We start from the raw sequence: 13307 nt of genomic DNA on the forward strand, positions 1-13307 counted from the left end.
GTCCCACTGGTACTGGGAAGTTGGTGTATGTTGAGGACAAACTGATGAACATCTGGACAAAGATTGCTACATTCCATTTTTTTTATCAACTTTTCTGCCCACACAAGTGCAAACCAGACTCAGGTCAGTGCTTCCGGGGTTGAATATGGAAGTCTTGAACCTCATGGCAATATATGAAATAGATACATTCTAAAACCTTTTTTAGTTTAAACCAGACAAATGTAAAGTTAAAGAGATGTTATTTATCTTCATATGCTGATTGTGATGGGCGTGACCTGTCAAATTAATTTGTCAGATCTGTCCAAATGGCCATGCCTCCTCTTTCTTTTAGGTTGTGATCTTTGCAGTAAAACATTCTAAGTGGGTAAATGCATGGATGCGTCTTCATGAATTTGTGGTTTTGTCTACATAATCCTCTACCTTTATGGTTCCAACTTTGGAACATATACATGTGTGTTTGTTTACTTTTGCATTGCTGTAGTTTATAGTTTGTTTGTTTGATTGATTATGTCTCACATTAAATTTGGAGGTCTCTTCACACACATATATATATATATATATATATATATATATATATATATATATATATGTTTGTATATATATATATGTGTATATATCTATATATGTGTATATATCTATATATGTGTATATGTGTAAATATACATGTATATATACATATATGTATATATGTGTGTCTTTATAAAAAAGAAAAAACCTCACTCATGCACATAAAAGACAAAAAAAAAAGTTGATTAAAAACAGGTGAAATTTTAACACAGTACTTGTTTACTTTCTGTCACGTGTTCCAGAAAATTATTATGTCCAATCTAGATAAGAGAAGAAAAGGGGTGTTTGGCCCTCCTTTGGGAAAAAGGTATGTCCTGTTTGTGGATAGCATATGGCTCCTGTAGAGAGCTCTCACGACAGTTTTTGGACCATGGACACTGGTGAGCCACCAGTTTTCAAAGGCCAACTAAACTTGCATGCAAGGATTTAATAAAAAGCATTCTGACAATGTCACTATGATTAAAAAAATCTGAGCTTTTTTGTTGAGGCGAGGATGCTTTGTTACCACAGGTACAACCTGAAGGACACCTCCAAAATCATCCTTGTAGATGTGCAGTTTCTCTCCACCTTGTGGTGGAAGGAATGCTGTAAATTCTCAATTCCTTTGGCACCTCAACATTATAAGCATAAATCCTTTTAGTGTTGACACCATATCTCACATTTACTCGAATATCGTAGCCTTTTCTATGAAGAAAAATTTGTTCTCACCTGAGTTTGTCATTGTGGGCAAGCAAATAGTCACAGCCATGATGGAAGTGAGTTCTTGTAAAACAAACAATCACCCTTTAATAACTTTGTTTTAGGCGGAAATTATATTCATGTAAAGTTATGAACTTTTAAATCTTTTTTTTAGTATCATGACAGTGGTTTTGGTGGTTTGGTTCAAATGCAATAAATTGTCATTAAATAAATTGTCATTAAACACTAGCAAAAACTTTTTTATCATATTCCACACATCCAGACACAAATCCACCTAAAGGAAATTAAACACAAATATAGATGGGCGATCTCTACAACAGGTGGACTCAATAAAATTTCTTGGAATCCATATAGATCAATTTATAAATTTAAACAAACACATAGATGAACTAGTTAAAAAATTATCCAAATTTCATCTTAAAAACATTGCAAAACTGAGTCCAATTGTGAAACGTTCAGAGATGGAGATGCTGATCCACGCTTTTATTTCATCTCGTCTTGATTATTGCAACTCCATCTTCACATGCTTAGGCAAAAAATCTTTAGAATGGCTCCAGGTTGTCCAGATCGCTGCTGCAAGGCTTTTAACTAAACCGTCAAAGTTATATATATATATATATATATATATATATATATATATATATATATATATATATATATATATATATATATATATATATATATATATATGTGTAATTGTGTATAAATATATATATGTGTATATATATTTATATATATAGGTGTATATATGTATATATATATATATATATATATATATATATATATATATATATATATATGTGTACATATGTATATACATATATATGTGTGTGTTTATATGTATATATATATATATATATATATATATATATATATATATATATATATATATATATATATATTTCTGTGTGGTTATATATATATATATATATATATATATATATATATATATATATATATATATATATATATATATATATATATTTGTATATCTGTATCTGTATATATATATATATATATATATGTGTGTGTGTGTGTGTATATATGTATATACACATGTGTGTATATAATATATATATATATATATATGTGTATATATATATGTGTATATATATACAAAAAACGCCCCTCTCACCCTCCACGTTGTGGAGACCGAAATTGAAAGAAAATATGAGAAGGTATTATTACTATTGTCATTATTTAGCTTTTCCATACCCATGAGCAAGCTTTAAGGAGGGCATTCTTTGATCAGCACACAGCATACTTCTGTGTCTCAGTCATCTGTCAATCAATCAATCAAGTGTATGATGTGTAAAAAACTTTTACAGCCTTCACAGATTTCCCTATATTTTGGGATAAATATATTGGAACCCTGTGGGTGGGGGGATTAGCTACTTCCCATCTGCTGCTAGCTTAGTTTGCAGTTTCCATTTCAAAATTAGCGGGTTCTCAGTGGGCACGGTTTGAACTCTGTGAGGGGAGGGGTGAGGTGGGGGTCAAATGTACTTTCTGGTTTAATTTCTTCAGAAATTTTTTTTTTCATAACAGCTATTGATTTCAAAACAATGCATGTTTAGTTAGTACAATGATACAACAAAGCTGTGGAAGTGTCACTCTATATTTATTTAAAGTTTAACACGAAACTTAAAAATATCTCTCCTTATTGGAGAGCTCATCACACACTACCAACGGCTCCTCCCTGATGCTGGGGTCCACGCTCCGGTCTTCACTAAGTCAGATGGGTCCCCTTCTCCATGCATTTACCATATATTATTGCAATCATTGTCTCCTGAATTGTATCAACTCAAATAGTGATCTTTACACACACCTTTTATGCAGAGTACATACATTTTTAAAAATGAAATTAAGGGTCAAATTTGTCCTCATGTGGGACTAAGGTCAAACAGTTATCCCACTATCTATGGTAACATGACACTGAGAGTTTTACGATTTTGTTAACCCAGTAACTATAACATTTATTGATGAGCCAAGGGTAAAAATTGTATTTTTTATATTTGTGTCATTGCTCTGCTAGTTATGTTTTGGCTTTGTGGTTTTTCTGTATTTATAATGTCTTTTTTTTAATCATTTCTCATGGTTTATTTATCTGCGTTGAACAGTCCTCTCCTGTTTGTTGGTCCTATTGGTACTGGGAAGTAAGTGTATGTTGAGGACAAACTGATGAACAATCTGGACAAAGATTGCTACCTTCCATTTTTTTTCAACTTTTCTGTCCACACAAGTGCAAACCAGACTCAGGTCAGTGCTTCCGGGGTTGAATATGGAAGTCTTGAACCTCTTGGCAATATATGAAATAGATACATTCTAAAACCTTTTTTTAGTTTAAACCAGACAGATGTAAAGTTAAAGAGATGTTATTTATCTTCACATGCTGATTGTGATGGGCGTGACCTGTCAAATTAATTTGTCAGATCTGTCCAAATGGCCATGCCTCCTCTTTCTTTTAGGTTGTGATCTTTGCAGTAAAACATTCTAAGTGGGTAAATGCATGGATGCGTCTTCATGAATTTGTGGTTTTGTCTACATAGTCCTCTACCTTTATGGTTCCAACTTTGGAACATATACATGTGTGTTTGTTTACTTATGCATTGCTGTAGTTTATAGTTTGTTTGTTTGTTTGATTGATTATGTCTCACATTAAATTTGGTGGTCTCTTCACATATATTTATATATATATATATATATATATATATATATATATATATATATATATATATATATATATATATATATATATATGTATATATATATGTGTGTATACATATATATGTGTATATATCTATGTGTAAATATATATATATGTACATATATATATATATATATATATATATATATATATATATATATATATATATATATATATATATATATATGTGTGTGTGTGTGTGTGTGTGTATATATATACACATGTGTGTATACATTTACATATGTATATTTGTATATCTATGTGTATATATATATATATATATATATATTCGTATATATATACGTGTGTATAGATATATATATATATAGAGACTGGACTAAATTACTAAGTGCAATAAACAATAATATGTGCAATAATTCTATGTGCAATAATGCTTCTGTACAGATTGGGTCTCTGCAATATCCATTATCATATTTTACTGATATTTATATTTTTATACACCATGTAAATTTGTTGTCTAATTTTGACTTTTAACTTTATTCTATTTATTTTTATTTTCTTTATTATTTCTTCTTCAAAATTTTCTTTTGTCCTTTTTTAACTTATCCTGACATGAGAGATGCCAAAGAAAAATTCCGATGTACCGCATGTGCAAACGGCAATAAAACTTGAATCTTGAATCTTATGTAGCGTCTCTTTCCCACACTGAGGCACGGAGACTTAACCTCTTTTAAGATTCTTTATTCTGGTTACTGCAGACCGCAACAAACGCCGTACAATTAATTCAGCAACTCCTGAATCTCTCCCGCCGAGACGAGAGCGATTCTCCCAACTTTATATTCCCCTGCTCGCGCTCCAGCCCTCCCATTTCCCTTATTCGGCCCATTGCTGAACCCCATTGGTCCAAATTACCTAACAACAGGCTGAGTGACAGAACTGAGAGCCAATGCTTGGTGCGTTGAATGAACTCCAGAACTTATAACGCGCCCCAACAGCCAAGCAGTGTTGCCAGATTGGGCGGTTTTCCGCCCAATTGGGCGGTTTTGGTTCTAAATTTGCGGGTAAAAATGGCTTTGGGCGGGTTTGCATAATTTGGGCGGTTTTAGGGTCTGTTCGGCGGGTTTTTTCCACTCATGAATATATAATAGCGTACTACGTTAGGCTGGGTGGCTGTTGAAGTCTTATGTTCTGAAGCTCCGTGAACGCACCAGGCAGCGGTTCTAGGCACGGGCCGTCCGGGCGGTGGCCTGGGGCGGAAAACTGAAGGGGGGCGGCACCGGCGGCTCAGCCAAGATGAGCCAGCCACGTTTGCGCATGCGCAAAACCTGGCTGGCTCATCTTTCAGGGGAGGCGACGGTCGCGGGCTTGATGAAAAAAATAAAAGTAAAAGCTGCGACTGCGCCGTCATGTAGCGAATGAGCGCCCCTGGCTGTAGCTGCACGCGCTCCTGCTGGAAATGTGTGAAGGAAGGGGGGGGGGGAGGGGGCTGCGGGGAATCAGTTTTGGGACGCTTCCAAATTAAGTGGCTAGGTGGGGACAAGGGCGGGGGTTTGAATCTACTTTATAAAACCTCTTTATAAGTCAGTCATAAGGTGACATTCTATAACATACATTTTAATAAAGGTATAAAAAATATATTCTGCTTTTTGGGTTAATTTTGTGTGAAATGCCCAAATAAAAAAAATGGCAACACAAAACAATGCTGTCACTAAGGTGACAGTTGGTTCAGTCGACGGACTTGATGCCTTCTTCGTGACGTGAGGACATTTATGCCAAACAAATGCCAAAAACATCTAAAATATGGAGAAGAAAAGGTCAAAGCCATCTGGTGCCCAATTTAGAAAGAAAAGAAAAGAAGAAGAGGAGAAAAGAGATAAAGAAAAGGGTAAGTCCTCACAGCTTGATGCATGTTTTTTCCAAATTCTAATGCTACCTGCCCTACAACAACGTGGCCGATGAAAACTTTATTTTGGTCGATGACCAACACTGAAGTAGGCCCAAATGTTGCAAATAGCGTCATTTTTTATTTTTTTTAGATTTTATTCTTAAAAATTTGCTCTGCCTTAACTTGTAACATTAGTTATGATTCATGTGTCTGTCTGCTCTGCTGTAACACAAAGGTTTTGTTGTGTTTTGCTTTTGTATACTAGTTCATAATGTTAAAAAAGCTGTGATGGTTACACAGCATGCTGCTGCTGCCATAATATGCTAATGGGGCAAATAATTTGAGATTGGTCATTAATTAATAATCATTTGTGGCAGCCTAAACGTTTCCACAATGTTTTTTTGACATTTAACTGGGGATTTAGGGGTTAATTTTGAGCCTGCATATGAAGTTTATTTTTTATTTGTTTTACAAATGTGGGGTTATATTTTTAGCCAATAGAATTTCCATAAATCTGTAGGTAGTTTTAAAAATGAATATTTACCATTTACTGCAACTCTATGGGGACAAAACATAATGTAACAGGTCATAACTAAAAATGTGCCAATCAAAGGATTGTAGTAAAACATGAGCTAATTTTTCTTCTCTGAAGTAGAGATCGATATAGAACATGACAATTTAAATTTCCAATTCATAAATGTTTTTAAAATATTTATTTTATATTATTTATTTAATATTGAGTTTGATTCAATATTTTCTTAGCTAACTGTATTTTTGCCATGCTTATGGTCTTTTATTTTTTGTGTTCTGATAACTTTTATAATGCTGTTCAGACATCTTTTGTATCCACTTCTTAATTTCAATGACAATAAAACATTTCAGTTGACAAAGACAAACAAAGTTCTGTTGTGACTATGGGGGGGGGGGGGGGGCGCCTGGGGAGGGTCTCGCCCGGGGAGTAATTCAGGGTAGAACCGCCACTGCCAGGCAGAGACGCTTAATGGGTTCTGTCATCTAACCTGTTGTTGGGGGTTTGCCGCCCCGCCCCTCCTCTTAGAAGTTGCGTTGTTTAAAGCTGACACCGCGGTCGCGTGTGGGCGGAGCTACGAGCTAACGTTATTGTCTGATCGCTGCATGTCTGTGTGTATCAATGCATGGTAGACACGGAGAATGTTGAGAGATCAGGTTTAATATTTTGGAGAGTTCTACTTGGTAATCATGTTTCCATGTTTGAGTTCATGAGATCATCCCAGAGAAAGTCTCTGCTTCAACTCCCGCAGGGAAAGCTGCGTGTGAATCTGACGCCCGTGTTTCCATCTCTCTGACAGTTTAAGCCAACGCCCCTCCTCCGCCTCCCTACCTGCTTTTCCTCTCTACCTGTTCATATCCTCTTTAGCTCAGAGTTGTTTTCCCCCGCGCTCCTCCAGTGTGTCCAACACAGAGAGTGCTAAATACGGTCATCATAGCAGCAGGTTGACACGGTAGTAGTCGGGGTGCTTTGGCGCAAGGACAGCACAGGGATGGAAGAGGTTATACATAGGTTATAGCGGGTTAAGAAAATGAATTGAAGAAGGCCGGTCCGCTGAAGAAGTATTCAATACTGTAATCCTTTTATTAATAGTCTGAACTATTTTTGATTTTGAGAAATGTTTTATTTTGCAAAATCACCGCATCGGGTACTTAATCAGTCCAGTAGGGGAAAAAAATCTACAAAAGCTGTATATTGTTGTTTCTCCCAATCATAGATAGATATGATTGTGCTTTTAGACTGGACAGGTAGCTGTGAAAAAGCCAGTCGAGTAATATCCCCTTTCTACATCTGTGATTTGTGAATGTGTAATTCATTTGACTTGATCTTTATCCGCGTGTATGACTTATGACCTGAATAATTATTGCGTTCGAACGGATTAATTATTGCGTTCGAACGACATAATTATTGCGTTCGCACGAGTTAATCATTTCGAGGGAACGGAATAGTATTTTGAGGGAACGCAATAGTATCTTGTGGGAACGGAATAGTATCTTGTGGGAACGGAATAGTATTTCGTGCCAACGACATAATAACCTGTGGGAACAAGATATTAATCTGTGGGAACAAGATATATTTTTATATCTTAATGTCAGGACACGGGCTCCGTATGAAATAAACCATTTAAAAAAAATAAATAAAAAAAATAAAACAGTCTCTGAATGTTTCTGTCTATGCAGTTTATATGCTGTTTAAGTTATGCAGCCCTAATTTAAATATTAAACATGTTTTTGGTCCCTACAGGGTTTAAAAAAGTATCATCAACAACTAAAAAATCAAGTAAATGAAATTGTAGAACTGATGAGAGGAGAACTGCCTGAACAGACAAGGACTACTCTTAGAGCACTGGTATCAATTGATGTCCATGCCAGGAATGTAGTCATGGATCTCATCGAGAAAGGTACTTACTGTGTTAAGATGTTTTTTAATGATGCAAAGCACTCAAGGAAAATGCACGTAGTTTACATGTACTGAATATGCCTGTTTTTATAGGTGTATCACATGAAATTGACGTTGAGTGGCTAGCTCAGCTTCGCTATTACTGGAGGAATGACAATGTTCGAGTCCACAGCATAAACTGTGATGTAAAATATGCCTATGAGGACCTGGAGAATTCACCTCGTCTAGTGATCACTGCTCTGACAGATAGATGCTACTGAAGCCTGGTAAAAACATTTGTTCACTGGCTTTTCATCCTCTCACTGGGACAGTACTGAGTACTCTAAAGCTTCACATTGTTTCAGATTGGAGCATTCCATGTGAACTTCGGTGGTGCTCCGGAGAGTCCGGCTGGGACAGGAAAGACGGAAACCACCAAAGACTTGGCCAAAGCTCTTGCTGTTCAGTGTGTGGTCTTCAACTGTTCCGAAGTTATCTCGCTATGGAAAAAGTAAACAACTAACTGGAAAAAACAACCTTTTTGATTGTTGTATCATTGCTTGTACCAGTAATGTTAATGTACTATTACTCGCAGTTCTTTAAAGGTGTAGCTTCAACTGGAGCCTGGGCATTCCTTGATGAATTCAAACGCATTGAGCTGAAGCTCCTATCTGTAGTGGCCCAACAGGTTCTCTGCATTCAGAGGGCCATCATGCACAAAGTGGAGTACTTTAACTTTGAAGGAACTATGCTCAAACTGAATCCCAACTGCTTTGTGTACATCACAATGAATCCTACCTATGCAGGACGTTCAGAACTCCCAGACAACCTCAAGGTATAAGGAGATAACACAGCATTTACAGTTTTTTTTTTTTTTTTTGGGGGGGGGGGGGGGGATATTTTGTACATTTTGATGTTTTGCACAGTAGCATTTTTTTCTTTCTAGTATTTGTTGTAATATTGTACTGTTCAAATGATTGACAAACATCATCATCCAATCAGCGTTGTCCCGTAGTACCTGCCTCTTGTGGTTTAGAAATGTTTTTTTAATTTTTAATATTTCATTTTGTTTTCTTAAATGTTCTGAAATGTTTTTTCATTTTTGCTTTTTAAATTTTTGTATCTGAAATTTTGTTTTGTTTTCTAAAATGTCGTTGTGATCTTGTAGATTTTTCGAGTAATCTGTTGAATGATTTGCACTTCAGGGCCACCGTATCTGTCTGCGAAGACCAAAGCTGAGAGTAATGTACATTGTGTGAAATTATAAAGGTTTTATTGAAAGGAGTGGCAGTGTTTGTTACGGTTTCTGTTTCTTTACCTTTGTGTTTGGGTTCCTTTTGTTCTGGAATGATTTCAGTTCACGTCCTGTTTTATTTTGAAAGGTTCCTGTGTTTGGTTTGTTTAGTTTTAGTTATTAAAGATCCTGTTCCCCTGCAACCTCCTGCCTCCTCTCTTCTCTGCGCCTGGTTGCGTCCCTCCCATTCCCCCCGAAACATTATGGAGCAGCCAAATCAGTACCCAGCAGAGAGGGACATGCTACATTTTGGAGCATTCTGCCAGGAGGCAGACGAAAACCAGCCGGACGAGTTCCTCTATGAGGGACATGCGACTCCTGGAGGCCTACTGCCTGCAGGCAGAGAGGACCAGATTCCACTGGCCCCAGTTCCCCAGCTCCGTTTTTGAGGGGAGTCACCTGGCTGTGAGGGGGGGTCGCCGTCATCGCCACCACCCCCGTCGACGTTCCTCTCCTGTTCTTGTGGTGGAGCCGGACGCACTCCAAGGGGCCCTCTTCCTCAACCCAGCTGATCAGGACATGTGGCTGTGGAATGCCTATTGCCAGGAGGAGGAGATGACAGACTTGGCTGACTGGTTCCAGTGTCCCACCTCCGTTTTTGACGGGAGTCGTCTGGCTGTAAGAAGGGGCCGCCGTCGTCGCCGCCGCCCTTCACGACTACCCGTCTTGGTTCCGGAGGTGGACCTGGAAGCACCACGACCCGTTCCTGCTCCGAGGAGGGTGCCGGACCCACCACGACCCGTTCCGGCTCCGAGGAGAGTGTCGGACCCACCACGACCCGTTCCGGCTCCGAGGAGGGTGTCGGTCGCACCCCGTCCCGTTCCTGCTCCCAGGAGGGTCCTGGACAGGGGGATGGCAGACCGGAGGGAATCGGAGACACCTCAACCCCTTCCCGCACCAGACGTCTGGCCCGAGCCCCCTGCGCCAGACTTCTGGCCCGAGCCCCCTGCGCCAGACGTCTGGCCCGAGCCCCCTGCACCAGATGTCTGGCCCGAGCCCCCTGCCGCGGACCCTGAGCCCGAGCCCCCTGCCGCGGACCCTGAGCCCGAGCCGCCTGCCGCGGACCCCGAGCCGCCTGCCGCGGACCCTGAGCCACCTGCCGCGGACCCTGAGCCCGAGCCGCCTGCTCCAGACGCGGTCTCCGAGCCGCCTGCTCCAGACGCGGTTTCCGAGCTGCCTGCTCCAGACGCGGTCTCCGAGCCGCCAGCTCCAGACGCGGTCTCTGAGCCGCCAGCTCCAGACTCTGAGCCCGAGCCGCCAGCCATTTGCTGGTCGGACTGTCAATGCCGGACGGCGCTGCCTCCCGGCCGCCCTCCGGACCCGCCTCGCCGGACAGAGCGGCCTCCCGGCCGCCCTCCGGACCCGCCTCGCCGGACAGAGCGGCCTCCCGGCCGCCCTCCGGACCCGCCTCGCCGGACAGAGCGGCCTCCAGGTAGTCCTCCGGAGCCATCTCAACAGACTGCTGTTGGCCCTTGGGTTAAACTTTCGGGCCCCCTTCTCCCTGGGTTTCGTTTGTGGAACCTCGGTGCTGTTCCTTGAGGGGGGGGTTATGTTACGGTTTCTGTTTCTTTACCTTTGTGTTTGGGTTCCTTTTGTTCTGGCATGATTTCAGTTCACGTCCTGTTTTATTTTGAAAGGTTCCTGTGTTAGACATTGGTTGTGAGTTTTACTTTGGTTCTCCTCTGTCCTGAGTGTTTCCACCCGTGTCTCGTTTGTCTGCATGTATTTAAGTCTTGTCATTCCCTTCCTCCTGGGCTGCTCCATAATGTTACGGGGGGAATGGGAGGGACGTACCCAGGCGCAGAGAGGAGAGGAGAGGAGAGGAGAGGAGAGGAGAGGAGAGGAGAGGAGAGGAGAGGAGAGGAGAGGAGAGGAGAGGAGAGGAGAGGAGAGGAGAGGAGGCAGGAGGTTGCAGGGGAACAGGATCTTTAATAACTAAACAAACCAAAAACCACTGCAGAGCAGGCTAGAAACACTCAAAACTTGAAACTCGAAATGCACTGGAACAGGGAAACATTAACCTATGGAGCAGCCAAGGAGTAAGGGAATGACAAGACTTAAATACATGCAGACAAACGAGACACAGGTGGAAACACTCAGGACAGAAGAGAACCAAAGTAAAACTCACAACCAATGTCTAACACAGGAACCTTTCAAAATAAAACAGGACGTGAACTGAAATCATGCCAGAACAAAAGGAACCCAAGAGAGAGGGAGAAGAACATAGTGATAGGCAGTTGTTGTCGCTCTTTTTTCTACTGTTTTTCTTTCTATTTTAGAGAAACTCGAAAATGCAAGAGAATTTTTACGTACGTACTGTAATTTTGGCAAGCTGTTTTACGTACGTGTACATATTAAACTGCAACGTTATTGACGCACAGGTAGAGAAGAAGCGGAGTGACTTTTTAACCAATCAGAATGCAGAACACAATGCACGATGCAAATCCGTGAAGTAGGGGAACGATGAAAAGTAAACCGCGTTATAGCAAGGGATCACTGTATACAAATAAAATTGAATTGAATTGGCCCAATGTACCAAGGAGCAATTTTGGTTCGTTTTAAGATAGTATATTTAATAAAACCTCTCTTTTGTTGACACCTAGTCATTAATAGGGAGCATGCTTGTAGCATGTGTTGTGTTTTATATTTAGGTTGTGTTCTTGATCATATAATATTTGATCGTCATTTTAGATTTATTCATTGCTGCTGTTCTAAAAACGTAACTGTTTGTGAGATACAAAAATAAAAGCAGAATGAAAAAAAAAAATGAAATCTGATTCCTCAATTCTGGTTTTTGTAGAACAAAAAACATTTATGGCGTAAACTTGTATAGCACTTTTCTACCTTGCTGAATGGCCCAAAGCACTTTACATTCACGACTTCACCCATTCACACACTGGTGGCGGCTCCGCTGCCAGACACTGGCGCCAACCTTCCACCAGAGGCAAGGTGGGGTTCAGTGTCTTGCCCAAGGACACTTTGACACATGGGAGTGCAAGGTGTGAATCAAACCTGCAATATTATGATCAGGGGTCGACCGTACTACCGCTGCCCCACGGCCGCCCGTTATTTATGCACCTTTTTCTACTAGAATGCTGCGAGCACTTAACATGCAAGGGGAAATTTTGGCTGTCCTATGGACATTGTCTTTTTTTGACCCTCCAGATCCTGCGGGCTGGAGGGGAAACGGTTTTGGCTAGTCTTGCTAGTAGTCCTGGGCAAAACAATGGAGGCCTGCCCCCAAATACTTGAAGTCTGCATAGATACAAGAACATAATATATAATTTTTGTTACTTTACTAACTATAAACCTGGGTTTACACTGGATCAAGTACAGCCTTGGTGCGGCCGCCAGAGTCTTTATGTAATTTGAAAAATGGGAGAGGTGCTCGTATCCTCTCCGGTCCAGCCCTCTGGCGCTTTGAATCCATTTCGTTGGCTTTCAATTTTGGCCGGACGTCGTAGCAGCCGGCTACGGGAGTTGGGGCAAAATAAGCGACCTAAACCGTGAAACATGCAAGCCAGTGTAAAGTGTATCAGGTCCATTTTTCACAATAAAACCTATTTCAGGGATCCAGACTGCGACCATTTGGTCGCATTTTGCGACCAAAATTTGAGAGTATGCGACTGAATTTTACACCCAGTCGCACATGTGCGACCAGTAAATTTGCCTCCCCCACCCTCCTTATTTTTTATACATTAAACGTGGAAGGGGCACGTCAATGATCTCTGAAATGAGCAATGAAATCATCAATGAGACGCGAGCGCACACGCACGCAGACTAGGGA

The sequence above is a fragment of the Oryzias latipes genome, chromosome 7, assembly GCF_002234675.1.
Source record: "Oryzias latipes chromosome 7, ASM223467v1".
In the NCBI taxonomy this organism is placed as follows: Eukaryota; Metazoa; Chordata; class Actinopteri; order Beloniformes; family Adrianichthyidae; genus Oryzias; species Oryzias latipes.